At 40.9% G+C, this 16,139-nt stretch overlaps 1 protein-coding gene across 2 annotated transcripts in view; it reads right to left on the bottom strand.

Moving 5' to 3' along the window:
* si:dkeyp-121d4.3 (uncharacterized) overlaps positions 1 to 16,139 on the bottom strand; it is a 66,892-nt gene that overhangs the window by 4,271 nt on the left and 46,482 nt on the right. The window lies entirely within an intron of this gene.

The raw sequence follows: 16,139 nt of genomic DNA, 5'->3' as shown, positions 1-16,139 counted from the left end.
TAAAACTAAGTTTTGGTTCAAAGCCTTATGGTATGGTCCAAGATAAATATTTCTACAACCCTCAACAAGGTTGGAGCTCACTGTATGAAACTAGTTGTCCCTTTTTACACTACTTAATTAGGGAAATCGTTTCCAGGTAACCAAGCCACAGTAAAAGACACACAATTTGAATCTCTTTATCATGTATAAAAAAAAAGACAGTATGCATCTTCTCAAGTTTTTCATTTTTGTAAATTATATTCACAGAAGAATAACTATTTATACCAATATTCTTAATGCAAAGAGTTTTCCAGGAAGTCACTGAGTCAAAAAAATTGATTATACCAAATCGGTTTAAAATAAATGATAAACCAAAACCATTCAAATATCCTCAATCTTTTAGTATCAACTTCCTGATACTTCCCAGAATGCCTGCAAAAGTCATTCAAATATTATTCCTTCATAAGTAACAGCAAACAACAGCCTATCTAAAGCACTGCATAGAATAATGTTCTTGGTAATGAAATCTATGCAAATATTTTAAATATTTTCCAACCTGTTGGGAGTCATTTTAGGCCATCAGAGTTGAAAGCGGAATTGCGGGAAGTCTCTTTAAACTCAAAAATAATAGTTATCTGTTGTACATAAACTGGTCCCTTGCAATAACGCACCAAAAAGATCAAAATGATCACCTACCTTTCATCTTCAAGACAAAAATGTCATAATTCAACACCACAAGAATCATGTTTTTAAGTCCGGAAATATTCCAGTGAGTTCCTGACTTCAACACATAATTTCAGATAATCCAAGAAATAAAAGGTCTCAGCTTTGGAAAACTGAGTTGCTCTGATATATATAGCATAAAGCTATTGATTATGGATTGAGAACATGTTCTAGCTATAAGCTGGTGATCAAGTCTACATACCTGATTAGTTATTGTAGGCAGTAAATAATAGAGTGAGTACACTGAGCAATAAAAATGACAAAGTTCTATAACTAAAAATCCAGTTTTTTCATTTCGGTCTTAAAATAATCTCATTTCGACAAGCAGTCTCAGTAGTCTACCAATTAACCTTGTTCTACCACTTTTTGTTGTTGTCTTAACTGAAATTTATTTAAAGCCCAGTATGTAGTTAAGGGAGGAAATATGAATTTTCAAATCTTATGGTCTGACATCAAGAAAGACAAATATCTTATACGAAGAAAACTGGTGGCTGGTAACTTGGTGCACTCTTAATAAGTAATCAGATTTTATTTGGAGGTTAATCATTTTGCTCTCAAAGTAAACACTCTTGGTCAAACTGTGACAGTAGTCTATCGGTGAAAAGTTGAGTTTCTTTCCCAAGTTACATGACTTGATAATATATGACTGCAGTGTTTTCATTAGCTGCAGAAATGAGATTCAGGATTCATAAAGTAGAACATCACATTTATAAAGAAGGGTTCATTTGTGGTTTTCATTTTTGTTCCCTGACTACATACTAGACTTTATGGTTACCATTGTCTGTCTACACCGGAGCAAGCTAGGAGCACTACTAAATCTGAAATTGGAGGAGGTAAAAGGTCATTCATTACCTGGACCTGAGCGCGTATGTATTCAGATGAGGCTTGCTGTGTGAGAATCTCCAGAGTGGAAATCTAATGCACCAAGGTAGTGAACAGAGCAAAGATCACCTACTTTCATTTGGGTCATTAAACTGTTCTGCTGTCACCCTGACATAGTGCATGAATGACAGTATCAATTAAAATGTTCATGCTGATTCAAAGGTTGATCTATATCAAATCTAGAGCCAAGCTATCTAATGAACTGTCTTTTCAGAAATCTAACTTTGTAAAAAACCTGTAATCATCATGTATATCATAGTTCTGTATTAGAAGAACTTACATACTAAACTAAACCCTAGCTAAATCTGGTGACATCAAATGAACTGGTCTCATCTCATATAAGTAGTATAAGCTCCTCTTTAGCATATGAGCTATGCTGTGCTGTTAAAATGAGCATCTGTAGTCATCAGTAGCTGAAGAAGTTTGAAATCGGGGACACTGCCCCATAGGCTGATATTATAACCACCAGTCTAGCTTCCAGGAAAACAGCTGCTCACTTTCACTACCACTGTAAACCATATCATCTTCCAATGAATTTCAAAATAAAAGTTAAGTGTTCATACACTGATTAGCGAAATTGCTGAAAGACTATCTAAATCTTTTCTGAATAAATCATTATGTATAATAGAAACTATCTATGACTGCAAATGATGAGGTAGGCTTTACTTTGTTTGAATTGGGAGGGATACGTGTAGTCTTCTCAGTCTTCTGTTAAATCCTGCGATGATGGAGAAGCTGCTATACTTCTCAGTTCACGACAAAGACACACACAAACACACACAAAATAAAATCGCTTCTCACCCCGAGCAGTCTCAGTAAAACTTAGCAAAGATTATCTAAAGCGAGATAAAACAAATGGGCTGAAAACGCTTAAACTATGACAAACTGAGTTCAGTAGATTCCCCTTGGTTTAGCACTAGAACGAACAACGCCGTCATTTTGACGGTTTTGGATTTTCAAAGTTTAATAACTTTGCGGGGGGAAAAAGATACAGACCTGCTGCTCCGTGAATGCTCCTAAAATTGCATTAATTGCATTGAGTTTTAGATCAATTGCAAAAAAAAAGAAGCTATAAGATCTACCTAAAACGACCATGAAAAGTAGAGTTTCTTTCCCAAGTTACATGACTTGATAATATATGACTGCAGTGTTTTCATTTGCTGCAGAAATGAGATTCAGGATTCGTAAGTAGAACATCACGTTTATAAAGAAGGTTTAATTTGCGGACAAGGCTCAGCGTTTTCAGTTTTTACTGACTTTCACCGAAAAATACCCAGATTTTTTTAAAAGCAGCAGATCGGTTTAAACTGATTTTCATCCGGATTTTATGTTTCCATGGATCCAAAAGTTGTTCCTGTTCATGTGAGGTTATGTAACAGTGTCCTCTTGTGGCGAAATTCGGCATGCTGGATGGCTTTGAGAAAAAAAAAAAACCTGAAAACACTGAGCCTTGTTTGTGGGTTTCATTTTTTTCCCCTGACTACATACTACACTTCATGGTTACCATAGCCTGTCTACACCGGAGCAAGCTAGGAGCACTACTAAATCTGAAATTGGAGGAGGTAAAAGGTCATTCATTACCTGGACCTGAGCGTGTATGTATTCAGATGAGGCTTGCTGTGTGAGAATCTCCAGAGTGGAAATCTAATGCACCAAGGTAGTGAACAGAGCAAAGATCACCTACTATCATTTGGGTCATTAAACTGTTCTGCTGTCACCCTGACATAGTGCATGAATGACAGTATCAATTAAAATGTTCATGCGGATTCAAAGGTTGATCTATATCAAATCTAGAGCCAAGCTATCTAATTAACTGTCTTTTCAGAAATCAAACTTTGTAAAAAACCTGTAATCATCATGTATATCATAGTTCTGTATTAGAAGAACTTACATACTAAACTAAACCCTAGCTAAATCTGGTGACATCAAATGAACTGGTCTCATCTCATATAAGTAGTATAAGCTCCTCTTTAGCATATGAGCTATGCTGTGCTGTTAACATGAGCATCTGTAGTCATCAGTAGCTGAAGAAGCTTCGGAATCGGGGACACTGCCCTATGGCCTGATATTATAACCACCAGTCTAGCTTCCAGGAAAACAGCTGCTCACTTTCACTACCGCTGTAAACCATATCATTTTCCAATGAATTTCAAAATAAAAGCCAAGTGTTCATACACTGATTAGCAAAATTGCTGAAAGACTATCTAAATCTTTTCTGAATAAATTATCGTGTATAATAGAAACTATCTATGACTGCAAATGATGAGGTAGGCTTTACTTTGCGTTGGGAGGGATATGTGTAGTCTTCTCAGTCTTCTGTTAAATCCTGCGATGATGGAGAAGCTGCTATACTTCTCAGTTCATGACAAAGACAACAACAAAAAAATGGCTTCTCACCCCGAGCAGTCTCAGTAAAACTTAGCAAAGATTATCTAAAGCTAGGTAAAAAATTGGCTGAAAACGCTTAAACTATGACAAACTGAGTTTAGTATATTCCTCTCGGCTTAGCACTAGAACGACCAACGCCGCCATTTTGACAGTTTTGGATTTTCAAAGTTTAATAACTTTGTGAGAGAGAAAAAAGATACAGACCTGCTGCTCCATGAATGCTCCTAAAGTTGCATATATTTGCATTAAAATGAGTTTTAGATCAATTGCAAAAAAAAAGTTATAAGAGCTACCTAAAACGACCATGAAAAGTTCAGTTTCTTTCCTAAGTTACGCGATTTGATAATATGTGACTGCAGTGTTTTCATTTGCTGCAGAAATGAGATTCAGGATTCATAAGTAGAACATCACGTTTATAAAGAAGGGTTCATCTGTGGTTTTCATTTTTGTTCCCTGACTACATACTAGACTTCATGGTTACCATTGTCTGTCTACACCGGAGCAAACTAGGAGCACTACTAAATCTGAAATTGGAGGAGCCATCAAAAAGTCCACTCGTAATTTGCACATGATCTAGCGCATCATGTCACTATTTACAATGTGTGTTGGTCACATCATTTCCTTCACGAAGTTCATTGCTCTGTCCTAGAAACAAACTAGCTTTCCCCAGTGCAGAGTAATAGTCTAAACTTGATTTTTGATTATTGCCAACATGTCTGGTTACAGATTCTGTTTCTGACACACAATGACTACCACCGCGGCGTTGCAGTATTTACAGGTGTTGGACAGCGGCGATTTTAAATTGTTTGAAAAATAGAACTTAAGTTGTTAAAATGTTAATTTTGGTGTCAGTTGTTTCTTAACAGACATACTAACATATGCAATGCATTAATATCTCAATTGGGCATTTATCGTGACAGACTATAGAGTTTAAAAACCATGGTCATTCTAATAGTTTTTAAGTTCCGGTCGTTGTTTGGGACTATTCCAATATTTATTTTCAGTTTTTTTTACATTTCATGTTTTATAGGCCTTTTTACGTTAGATTAGCAATATTTAAGTGTTTTCATTTTGTTTGTCAGCTAATATTGTCACTTTTTCAATTTTGCTATTCAAGTTCGACCATGCCTCTCTTAAGTTTAAATTGTTTAAAAATAGTATCATAGTTGTTAAAATTTTAATTTTGGTGTCAGTCATTCCCTAACAGACATATTAACAGCTGCAATGCATTAATATCTCAATTGGGTATTTATTCTGACAGAATATAGAGTTTAAAAACTGGCTGTCATTTTGACAGCCAGTCGTTTCAGGTAAGAGTGAAATCCCGGTCATTCTTGTCAAAAGTTTTTCAAAGCAAAGTTTATCTAAAGCTCGATTAAAAAATGGACTGAAAACGCTTAAACTATGACAAACTGAGTTCAGTAGATTCGTCCTGGCTTAACAGAGACAGCTGCACCAATACAGTCATTTCAGCTAGGAGGAGGCCTACATGTAGAAGAGCCAAATTAATACACTGTCATGGCTTTCATCAGCATGGCTTACATGTTGGGCAGATGCCGGTGGCACACTGTTAATAAATAAATATCAATCCATTATCCAAGCCACTTATCCTACTTAGGGTCGCAGGACGCTGGAGCCTATCCCAGCAGTCATTGGGCAGCAGGTGGGGAGACACCCTGTACAGGGCGCCAGTCCATCACGGGGTAATAAAAATAAATAAAAACAGGAAAATTAATTAAGTTATTAGAAAGGAATCTTGATCGCAGGAAATTGTGAAAGGTCAGTAACATGTTGTGGTTTGGTACTGGTATGAGAAAAAACTGAATAATCTCAAATATTAAACTGTTATTATATGTCAGCATTAACAATAATTCTCTAGCACTACATGAAATTGCATAAAATGAGAATTTTGCCATTGGAGAGAACAAAAATATATACCTGGCACAATTTCATCTGCATCCTGGATGTAAGTTTCAGCTCTGCTCCAGGACCCAGTGGAGTACCCTATAAGGTGTACAAGCACTGCCCAGAGCTCCTCAGTATCCTCTGGAAGATTCTGCGGGTGATTTGGCGCAGGGGAACTGTAGTGGGCCAGTGGAGGCAGTCAGAGGGAGTCTGGATACTAAAGGAAGAGAACTCATACAAGCTGGAGCAGTTCAGATCCATCTCGCTCCTCAGTGTGGAGGGGAAGATCTTCTTCAGTGTCCTATCCAGAAGAATGGACTTCCTCTGTAAGAATGCCTACATTGATACTTCAGTACAAAAAGATGGCATTCCTGGAGTTCCAGGGGGCCTAGAAAACACTGGAGTTGTCCCCCAGCTGATCAGGGAGGTGCACGAAGGGAAGGGTGGCTTGACCTTGCCAACGCATATGGCTCAATACCCCACAAGCTGATCGAGACTACCCTGGACTGACACCATGTACCCAGTAAGATTAAGGACCTCATCTTAACTACTACGGGAACTTCAGGCTCAGAGTCACTTATGGGAACACAACATCTGACTGGCAAAGACTTGAGAAGAGGATCATAACTGGATGCACCATCTCAATAACACTCTTCACCCTTGCCATGAATACGGTGATCAAGGCAGCTGAAACTGAGTGCAGAGGCCCTCTGTCCAAGTATCGTGTTCGGCAGCCTCCCATCATAGCCTTTATGAATGACCTCACTGTCACCACATCATCAGTGCCTGGTGGTAGGTGAGAGGCTCACTTCCTGGGCAAGGATGAGTTTTAAACCAGCCAAATCCAGAGCCATGGTGTTGAAGAGGGGAAAAGTGGTGGACCGGTTTCTCTTCTTTCTGGATGGCATTGCAATCCCATCCATTACTAAGAATCCAGTCAAGAGTCTTGGCATGGTCTTTGACTGTAGCCTTAAAGATACAGAGGCAATCCAAGCAACCATCAAGGAGCTTGAGAAGTGGCTCACCACAGTAGACAAGTCTGGCCTACCTGGCGGGTTCAAGTCTTGATTTACCAACATGGCATCTTACCCCGAGTTCTCTGGCCTATGCTGGTTTAAAAGGTAACCCTATCGACAGTGGAGACCTTGGAGAGGAAGATCAGTAGCTACCCCCAGAGATGGCTGGGTCTGCCGCGCAGCCTTAGTAGTGCAGCAATGTATGGGAGGAGCAACAAACTCCAGCTCCCTATCAGCAGCCTCGATGAGGAGTTCAAAGTTTCTTGCAAAAGAGAGGCACTGCTCTATCGGGACTCCAAGGACTCTAGAGTGGCATCAGCAGGCATTATGGTGTGGACAGGCAGGAAGTGGAGAGCCCAGGAAGGCCTGTAGCTAGAAGAGTCTCAGCTGAGACACTGGGCTTTGGTGGGCACAGTGGCAACTGGACGGGGAGGACTGGGAGCCATCCCACAACCTCGCTATGATAAGGCCGTTGGCAAGGACAAATGTCATTTAGTCCTGGAGGAGGTGCGGGTAGGTATCGCAGAGGAAAGGACCAGCAGAATGGTGGGCATGCAGCAGCAGGGAGCCTGGACAAGGTGGGAGGATGCGCTGGAGAGGGAGATATCCTGGGCTGATATCTGGCAGGCAGAACTGCAGCAGATCAAGTTCATGGTACAAGCTGTGCATGATGTTCTGCCTAGCCCAGAAAATTTCCATCTCCGGGGCAAGATTGATTCTCCATCATGTCCTCTGTGTCCTGGCAAAGGTTCACTCAAGCACATCCTCAGCAGCTGCCTATCAGGCCTGGGGGAGGGCCGTTACCACTGGCGACATGACTAGGTGCTGAAGACAGTTGAAGAAGCCATCTCCAAAACTGTGGCCAACAAGCAAGCCCGCGGACAGAGGAACACTGCCTTTGTCAGAGCTGGTGAGCAGCCTCAGTCACAGCCCAGATCAGCAGCCCGTTTCTTTACCTCTGCGTCAGAAGGAGCTGCGAGTCGGCTTGGGGGGGGGGGGGCAGTTCAGGTTCCCAGACCACGTTATGACAACTTCGTTGAGGCCAGACATAGTGCTATCATCAGCCTCTTCAAAACAGGTGCTCCTTATAGAGCTGACGGTTCCCTGGGAGGACCAGATAGAGGAGTCAAATGAGAAGAAGCGGTCCAAGTACCTGGAGCTGGTGGATCCGTGCCAGAGGAAAGGCTGGAAGGTGCGTTGTGAGCCCACTGAAGTGGGGTGTAGAGGCTTTGCTGGCCACTCATTGTGCAAGGTCTACACTCTACTTGCCATCACTGGGGCTGCTAAAACGAAAGCTATCAAGTCTTCCATGATGGCTGCAGAGAGGGCCTCCAGATGGCTTTGGATCAGAAGGAGTGATCTGTGGGTCAATGCTGCTGGGACACAAGCCAGGACCTGATCAACCCTGGCTGGGTCGCCTGAGCAAGGGTGTATGATGTTGAAAGACCCGAAACACCTGAGGACCTCAGGAAACATCACCGATGATGTGTCCCAGTGCATCCTAGGATGTATCTTCAAGTCAACCATGTCTGTGAAATCGAGTTTAAGCTTGTAAAAGAAAAAAAAAAGGCCATTGATTCTGGATTTTAGCTTTCATTCACAAGTCCAATCAGCCAGTAATTGGACAATCATGATGTAAATGAGACAAAGAAGGCAATGATTGCAATTACATACACACGAATACTCCGATTACTGGGAGTAATCAGTCAAAGGCAGTATTCCAATCAAATTATTCACATGGTTTCAAAACAGTTTGCATTAAGTAAACATCATCTGGTTAACATTATCTGATGACCTATCACTTACGTATTTACAGAAAACAGAAAGAAACCCGATGAGGACTCCCACACATATCAATTAATAAAAAGTTTGATCAGAAATCTGTTTTAATCATGTTATGTCCACTCCCATTCTGACTTAACCCTGACAGAAATAACGAGATTAAGGAGTTTACATATTTACTCAAGTAATGCCTTTTTCACTTTATGACTGTATTACTTGTGTGTGTGTGTGAGAGAGAGAGAGAGAGAGAGAGAGAGAGAGAGAGAGAGAGAGAGAGAGAGAGAGAGAGAGAGAGAGAGAGAGAGAATGTGTACTCACTGGCGACTACCTAGTTTAAAATCAAAGAACGGCTAGCTAGTTTTACTCAAAGAACTGCTTGCTGCTAGCTCCAGGTGGAAAGCAAATACCTTTTTATACAAGTTGATCATTCTCTTACAGTTTGGATCCTGGACAGGTGCTCTAACTTTAAAAAGGAATGACATCGGGTGTCTGAGTAGCGTAGCGGTCTACTCTGGTGCCTACCAACACAGGGATCACCGGTTCGAATCCTCGTGTTAACTCCAGCTTGGTCGGGCGTCCCTACAGACACAATTGGCTGTGTCTGCAGGTGGGAAGCCGGATGTGGGTATGCGTCCTGGTAACTGCACTAGCGCCTCATCTCGTCAGTCGGGGCGCCTGTTCAGGGGGGAGGGGGAACTGGGGGGAATAGTGTGTTCCTCCCACGCGCTACATCCCCTTGGCGAAACTCCTCACCGTCAGATGAAAAGAAGTGGCTGGTGACGCCACATGTATCGGAGGAGGCATGTGGTAGTCTGCAGCCCTCCCCGGCTCAGTGGAGGGGGTGGAGCAGTGACTGGGATGGTTCAGAAGATTGGGGTAATTGGCCGGATACAATTGGGGAGAAAAAGAGGAAAATTAAAAAAAAAGAAAAGAAAAAGGAATGACATCAAATCACTAGCCTTCAAACACCAGACAAGCAAAGCCAAACTAGGATATTAAGACTCAGCTGTAGCTGGTATTACTGTATCTGGGTGAATTGTGTTCTTCACTGTTGTTCAACATTCACCGGCAGTTGACTCTAGTCGTTATTCAGCTTTGTAGGGTGAAAGTGGATAGATTATCTGGACAAAAACACCGGTACAGCACCAGGACCACAAGTAAGATGGACCAGAGAAAAGTAGGGGGAGCAGTACACTTGGTCCCTCGATAGCAGTGATGAAACACTGCGTTAGGCTGAGGACATCTGAACATAAGTGTTCCTGTGAAGTGTAACAGAGGCCTTCAGCTGGAAACTGATGGTATGCGGACAATTGTAAACCGCTTCGACTCCAATGTGTTGGGTCACTAAATTTCTCAGCATCTCCAAACATGAAATGTGAGGTCCTGACTCACTGTGGTCATAAAAATCCCATGGCACTTATCGCAATCGCAAAGAGTAGGGAGCGCCCCAGTGTCCTGGAAATATTCCCAACCTGGCTCTCTCCATCTGGCCACCTAATCATCCCTCCCCCATGTAATTCGCTCAATGATTCTTCCCTCTCCACATCAAGCTGATGTGTGGTGAGCGTTCTGGCACAAAATGGCCATGCATCACCCAGGTGGGTGCTACACATTGGTGGTGGTTGAGGTGAGTTTCCCCCCTTCAATGTGAAGCACTTTAGGTGTGTAGATAAAGGGGTATATAAATGTAATCCATCATCATCAATCCATCACATTCAGGGAGATAGGTTACCATAGAAACAGTAAAACGTTAAAAAAACAGCTTCCTATAAAAATTGGTAGAATAAGCTGAAAGAATCAATTCTAACAACACATACCGCCATTGAACAAAAGACAGGAGCTCTTGACAAAGCCCAGCTGTACTGCAGGAAGAAAAAAGTAAGATCAGCCCATTCTCGTGTCAAAGGGAAATGTGGAATTTCATCATTCATCAAAAGATCTGAAAGATGAACCTGACTGGTTCAAGGCCAACTTTAGTCTCAACCTCAAGTGCTTTGATTAGCTCTTGACTATGATGGCCCTAAGATCCAGAAAACAGGAGTTATTGCTTACCTGATGTATACATACTCTGACTCCCATGTGACAAGTTTTATATTTAAAATCAATATTTTTATATTTATTTTGGAGGTAACAGAGATGCAGCCAAAGAGTGCATTACACATAATGAAAGTGTGGAAATGGTTACATCATACAAATATTTGGGTGCTATTATCGAGGAACACCTTAAACTTGATGTGAACACTAAGGCTATTGCGAAGTGGGGGCAACAGAGAATTCACCTTCTCTGCAAACTAAATTCCCTTTCTTTCATTCCCATCATCCTCTGTCGCTTTTATCAATCTTTTATTGACAGTCTCCTGAATTTTTCCTTTTATGCGTTGGTTTAACAGCCTCATGGTAAAAAAGAACACCGGAGTCAAACAAAGAGATCTGAATTCCTTTTGCAACTACCAAATCCTCTAGAAAGCAGCAAGTATTTTGGCTTCTTCTGGACATTTTCTTACAAGAGAACTTTCTCTGTTGCCATCAGGGCGTTGTTACATTTTACCTGCTTGTAAAACTAACCGTTATTCTAAATCCTTCTGCAATTCCACCACTAAATACTCCAAAGGTTGTTTTTTTTTTTTTTTTAAATCGGATCATTTTATTGTGTTTACCAAGTTTAACTAGCCTATCAGTGTAATTAATTACTATTAGATCTTATAGATTTTATTCCACATTTAGCTCCCTGTATTTATTTATTTATTTGATCAAGGTCTTTTATTTTTATTTTCACATTATATCACCGGTCCAAACAAGTCCAACAGAACAGAAAAAAACTTAACCGATTCCCCACCCCCCAAATACCAGACATGCACATATAAACATTCTGTATAGCCACACATCTATAAAACGAAAACAAATAACACAAGTAAAATGAAATTATTTAAAAACAAGGGAAAAGGGTTACACTGTCATGCTGTCAGCTTCCATATCCTCAACAAAGGTTAAAAAAGGCTGCCAAATAGTATGAAATTTCCTCATGGACCCTCTTGACAGTATATCTAATCTTCTCCAATCTAAGATGGTACATGACTTCCCTGATCCAATGACTATATGTCAGTGGCATTAGGTCTTTCCATTTAAACAGTATCAGTCTCCTGGCCAAAAGAGAGCAGAAGGCCAATATGCTGATTTTTCATCTACTAAGAGCGGTGTCCACTGGGGCCACACCAAACAGCGGGGGACAGTGCTACTGTTGGGGACAGCGCTTTCTGCTTTTCCAAATATCTTAGAGAAGGTCTCAAAGATGGTTTGCCAGAACGTGTAAAACTTTGAATATGTCCAAAATATGTGCAGCAGAGTGGCTGGAGCCTGCCTGCATCAATCACATGTGGGATCTATATGTCGGCTTTGATCTTAGAAAGTCTGACTTTAGACCAGTGCAGACAGTGTACAATTTTGAATTGAGAAAATTCCCTGTATTATTTTATGCCAAGTTCTTTCTGAAATTGGTTCTTCTAAATCTGTTCCCTATTTATTTTAAAGGAGGTCTAAAGGCATCAAATTGTACGTGTATAGTAGCTCGTAAATTATACTTATAGCCTGTTTTTTGACCAGTTTACATTTAAAATTTGTATCTAACAGACACGTGGGAGGGCATGATGGAAAGCAATTGAAGTTTGAGGCTACAAATTTCCGGAGCTGCAAGTACCTATAAAAGTGTGATCTGGGAATATCACATTTCTGCACTAACTGTTCGAAGGAGGCAAAATTGCAGTCAGTATAGAGATCACACAGTGAGACCATACCCCTTCTGGACCAAGTATTAAAAGCGTCATCCATTACTGATGGGACAAACGTGTTTTTTTTTTACAATTGGCGCCACCTGCAATAAGCCTCTAAGGGAAAAGGATATTCTAAACTGATTCCAGATTTTAACTGAGTGTACAACTACCAGATTAGAAGTGAAGCTAGAAATAGACTGTGTGACTGGCAGTTTACAGCATAATAAGGTTGCTAGAGAAGTGAACCCAACAGACGCCTCCTCTAGTCCATCCGGGGACAGTGACATCTTTCCTCATCCAGTATAGCAATGCTCTTATGTTGGCCGCCCAGTAATAATACATGAAGTTTGGGAGCGCCATTCTTCCCATTGTACAGGGCCTCTGCAGAGTAGCGCTTTTAATTCGGGGTGCTTTTTTGTTCCAAATGAAAGTCGATACCTGAATATTTAGTTTGGAGAAGAAAGTTTTTGCTAAAAAAGTTGGAAGACACTGTAATATATACAGAAATTTAAGAAGTATGTTAATCTTTACCATATTAATTCTTCCACCCAGAGAGAGGTAAGGGTCCCAGCACTCAATATCTTGCCTCAGATTAGATAACAGAGGCTGATAGTTAGCTGCATATAGACCTTTATAGTTAAGTGTGACCCATTCCCCAAGATACTTAAATTTCTTAGGGCTAATTTTAAAAGGAAGTGATTCTAAAGGAATCCGACCAGCCCCAGCGCCTACAGGCATCAGCTCGCTTTTCTGAATCTTAACTTTGTAGCCAGATATTTTGCCAAATTCTGTTAGTAAGACCATTAACTTAGGGTGGCTCGAAAGGCGTGATATGTACAATAAGATATCGTCCGTGTAAAGCAAAACTTTATGCTCCATTCCTGCTCGCTGAATTCCCTTAATATCAGTATATTGCCTCAGAGCTAGAGCAAGTGGTTCCATTGCAACTGCAAATAGAAGCGGAGACAAGGGACACCCCTGTCTCATGTCACGTTGGAGCTCAAAGTAGGTGGACAGATTATAGTTAGCGCGCACGGCAGCCATCGGAGATGTATGTAAGAGTCTAATCCATGATATGAACTCATGGCCAAATCCAGGAAGGACATTCAAAGGGCGTCCAATGTTAAAGAAAGAATAACGATTCTTAATAAAACCCATATGGGCAGGTGATAAGATGGAAGGAAGACCCCTCTCCAAGCGGCACGCCAGAACTTTAGCAAGGATTTTAGCATCGATGTTTAGAAGGAAAATTGGGCGGAATGAGCTGCATTCAAGAGGGCTTTTCTCTTTCTTGAGGATTAAGGAGCTAACTGCCTGGCGCATAGCTGGAGGAAGAGATTTTAGTGAAAGTGATTCTTCAAAGACTGACAGTAATAAAGGGCAGAGTTGGTCTGATCATTTTTTGAAGAAGTCTGTTGGGTGACCGTCTGGTCCTGGAGATTTACCACTTTGCATAGACCTGATTGCTAATGCTATCTCCGCAGCTGAGACGTCCTCCTCTAACCCAGCAGCCATCCCAAGGTAAATAGAAGGGAGACACAGGGTCTTAAAAAAAAATCTTCCAGGGTGGAAGGGCTTACAGATGGGTCGAAGGTGTATAATGACTGATAAAAAGTTTGAAAGCAGGAGTTTATCTTTAGGCTATCCATGTTTTTTGTGCCTTTCTCATCATTAATTGCAGGAATGGCTTGATTGGCAGTTCTTTGTCGCAACTGATGAGCGAGTATCCGCCCAGCTTTTTCCCCATGTTCATAGCACCCATGTCACGACTTAAAGATGAGGTATTCAGCCTGTCGTGTTGACAGGAGATCAAACTCGGCCTTTGATGACATACGTTTTTTCATTGTGTCTGCAGAGGGAAGATGACTATATAACCTATCTAACTCCAGTATCTCATCCGTCAGCTCTTTGAGGCGTGCAGTGTTTATTTTTTTCTGATTCGCACAATATGAGATGACCTGGCCCCATAAATATGCCTTCAGCGACTCACATATAGTTAAAGAAGACATTCCAGGGATTTAATTAATATCAAGGAATAATGTAATCTGGGATGCTATGAAATTAGTGAAGGCTTCCTCTGACAGAAGCAGAGGATTGAGTATCCCAGGGCGATAACTGGACTGTGTATTAGGGATACGCATTTTCATAGTTAAGGGACCATGATGTCAAATAACTATAGCTCCGTAATCACAACTGGTTACAAGGGGAATGAGTCTTTAATCCAGCGAAAAATTATCTATGCGTGAATAGGTCTTATGAACTGGGGAGAAATAAGAGTACACTCCAGAAGTGGGATTACAAAACTGCCACACATCTGCTATGCCGTATGATTTAAGAAAAAGCTGAATCAAACGTTTTAATTCAGACAGGGAGGTCTTTTTGGGTAAACTGCGGTCTAAGACGGGGGAGAGTATGCAATTCACGTCACCACCAAGAATAAGGTGGTGTGATATCATGTTTGGTAAACGAGTAAAAGATTGGAGAAGAACATAGGGTTATCCCAGTTGGGTGCATAAATATTGGCCAAGATGAACAGAAACGCATAAAGTTCCCCAACCACAACAACGTAGCGCCCTGCGGGGTCAGACTCTACATTTGTCATCGTAAATGTTGTATTTTTATCGATTAGTATGGCTGCCCCTCTAGTCTTTGAGTGGAAATTGGAGCGATATATCTGTCCTGCCCATCCCCCCCTCAGTCAGAAATGGTCTGTTGTGCGTAGATGGGTCTCCTGAAGGAATGCAATATCTGTATTAAGCCATTTTAAATGTGTAAATACCTTTTTACGCTTCACTGGATGGTTAAGCGATTTAACATTCCAACGTACAAAGTTGACTGAGCAACCATCCAACGCTCTGGGAATGTTGGTATTAGTCATGCTAAGTGAGAAAGGTTGAATATCTGAAACCTATAAAAAGCAACAACATAACAGCAAGTCAGCAAGTGAAAAGTAAAGCAGACGTCTGGCACATTGAGTTCGATACATGAACAAGTCTGGTATACACCCCCCCCCCCCCCCCGACACCTACGAAAACAAGGTGAACACAGTACCCCTCCAAAACAAAGCCACATATATAGTGTTTGTATTGGGGAACTCTATAGAGCAAACCGCTCAAGCTCCAGCTGAGCTTCCTGTATGAAAACAACTTATATAGTACATTATGATTTATCATAAACTTTGCTGTATAATAAAATAAGATATAACTGATAATAATGACAAAAAAGTGACAATATGTTTAAGCACATATTATCCCGTATAAGTTAGCCTTGAAATGTAACACAGCAACAAAAGCCCATGACAGGGTAACTAATAATATTTCAACTAATAAAAATTAATTAAAGGGAAAGGAAAGGAAGCCTTAACAGCATTAGAAAACAGTCTCTCGGTCAAACCAACCAATTTCAGCTCCCCACCCCTTGTGAATATAAAAATAAGTTATTGCCCCATTGGAGTAGGTTTTAGATTGAGATGGTGTATAAAAACATAAAGCTGTCTCACAATCACACTCCACCCTTCATTGTCAGGCCGATGCTCCCTAAAAAAACTACATAAACTATAGTAAAAGTGGTAGTAGCATTGGCAAAAAAGTGATAAGTTTAAACAAACATCGCCCCTTTAAAGTTGACCTTAAAGTGGAACAAAACATTATAAGCCCATAATTGGGGATAACCAATATGTCAAGAGACAAAATAAAGG

Source organism: Lampris incognitus, chromosome 13, assembly GCF_029633865.1.
Source record: "Lampris incognitus isolate fLamInc1 chromosome 13, fLamInc1.hap2, whole genome shotgun sequence".
NCBI lineage: Eukaryota > Metazoa > Chordata > Actinopteri > Lampriformes > Lampridae > Lampris > Lampris incognitus.
The sequence above is the reverse complement of the archived record's forward strand: the minus strand, read 5'-3'. Positions and strand labels throughout refer to the sequence as shown.